Source organism: Macrotis lagotis, chromosome 2 (assembly GCF_037893015.1).
Source record: "Macrotis lagotis isolate mMagLag1 chromosome 2, bilby.v1.9.chrom.fasta, whole genome shotgun sequence".
Taxonomy (NCBI): domain Eukaryota; kingdom Metazoa; phylum Chordata; class Mammalia; order Peramelemorphia; family Peramelidae; genus Macrotis; species Macrotis lagotis.
In genome coordinates, this window is record NC_133659.1 from 117,729,770 (window position 1) to 117,731,817 (window position 2,048).

At 45.8% G+C, this 2,048-nt stretch overlaps 1 pseudogene; it reads right to left on the reverse strand.

The window, feature by feature from the left end:
- Positions 1-425: 425 nt before the first annotated feature.
- Positions 426-1,563, reverse strand: LOC141511162 (alpha-enolase pseudogene; annotated as a pseudogene).
- Positions 1,564-2,048: the final 485 nt, after the last annotated feature.

The following is a 2,048-nucleotide window of genomic DNA, read 5'->3' on the forward strand; positions in this document are numbered from 1 at the left end:
TACTGCCTGCCTTGTACAGTGTCTTGTACACCATCTACTTGGAATTTTTGCAATTTTTTTTTCCAGTGGATTACCAAATACTTTTATTCTGCACATAGAAGCCACTAAAGGATCTGGCCCATGGGCTTGTTGAGGGGCTGCATCACAAGTATATGACTCTGCACATCAACACTGGGGGTGGGGGTGAGAACACATCATTCTACCCAGTCACAAGATGAGGTCTTCCAAAAAAGGACCAAATGATCAGGTACCAGAAGAAGCAGTGAGAACACAGAAAGGTGGAAGAGAGTGGGGTGGAGTTATGTAGCGCTGAGCCCCCATCCCCAAAACAAAACTGGTCTACTACTTGGTGCTGCCCATTCTTTGGTGGACTTCTACTGAGGTGACTGTTGCCTACTAGCTCTGAGGCTTCATGGTCATGGAGCTTACTTGGCCCGCGGGTTTCTGAAGTTCCTTCTACTGAATTTAGCCTTGCTGCCCAGTTCTTCCTCAATTCTGAGAATTTGGTTATACTTGGCCAAACGCTCAGATCGACAGGGGGCCCCAGTCTTGATCTGCCCAGTGTAGAGACCCACCACCAGGTCTGCAATGAAGGTATCTTCAGTCTCTCCAGAATGATGGGAAACCATTACTCCCCACCCATTGGACTTGCATGCCTGGAGAGATTCAGTCACAGAGCCAATCTGGTTCACTTTGAGCAGGAGGCAACTGCAAGCTTTCTCATTCACAGCCTTTTCAATGCACTTGGGATTGGTCACTGTGAGATCATCCCCTACAACCTGGATTCCTGCAGTTTCAGTAAAATTCTTCCAAGCTTCCCAATCATCCTGGTCAAAGGGATCTTCAGTAGACACCACTGGATAGTCCCGGATGAAGCTCTTGTAAAGGTCCCCAAGCTCGGCAGGTGAGATGTATCTGCTGGGATCATCAGGAGACTTGAAGTCCAAGTCATATTTCCCAGACCGGAAGAATTCAGAGGCAGCAACATCCATGCCAATTACAACCTTGTCAGTATAGCCAGCCTTGCCAATCGCTTCCTTCAGCAGCTCCAGAGCATCTTTATTCTCCAGGATGTTAGGAGCAAAGCCACCTTCATCTCCTATGTTGGTGGCATCCTGTCCATATTTCTTCTTAATCACATTCTTCAGGTTGTGGTAGACCTCAGCTCCAATACGCATGGCCTCCTTGAAGTTTGATGCTCCAACAGGGAGGATCATGAACTCTTGCATTGCTAGCTTGTTACCAGCATGGGAGCCACCACTGATCACATTGAAGGCTGGAACTGGCAGGATGATGTCTTCATTGCCTGCAAGATCAGCAATATGGCAGAACAAGGAGACACCTTTCTCTGCAGCCCCAGCCTTACAAACAGCCAGACACTCCCAATATAGCATTTGCTCCAAATTTAGATTTATTCTCAGAACCATCCATCTTTATCATCAATTTGTCAATCTTCTCCTGCTCCACAACATTCAGCTTCTTGCTAATCAGGGTAGGGGCAATAGTTTTATTGATGTGCTCAACCGCTTTTGAGACACCTTTCCCCATATAGCAGGTCTTATCATTGTCTCGGAACTCCAGGGCTTCATGGATGCCAGTAGAAGCCCCACTGGGCACAGCAGCTCTGAAGAGACCTTTTGAAGTGTAGAGAGCAACTTCAACGGTGGGGTTTCCACGAGAGTCAAAGATCTCTCTCTTGTAATGATCTTCAAAATCAACATGTTGAATTTCTGGACTGGGCTGGCTCCATGGGATTCAGAGGAGAGAGGCCGAGGGGTCGCAACTTTTTTAAAGAATCAGTTTCTTCCCACAGAATTCTTTAGGTAAAGTTGAATTTACATAATTTAAATTTTCATAAAATTAGAAGCCTGTAGTCTTCTGTAATCAGTTAAGTTTTCCCTGATCCCTACCCTTTTTTAACAGTGCCCCAACATTTGCTAGTCATGTGTCTTCCATTTTCTTAAGGGATTGGATTCTCTAAGAGGAGAGACTGGATAGTACCTGACATACTATATTGACTTTAGAAGATGTCTAGCCTTTTCCTGTGA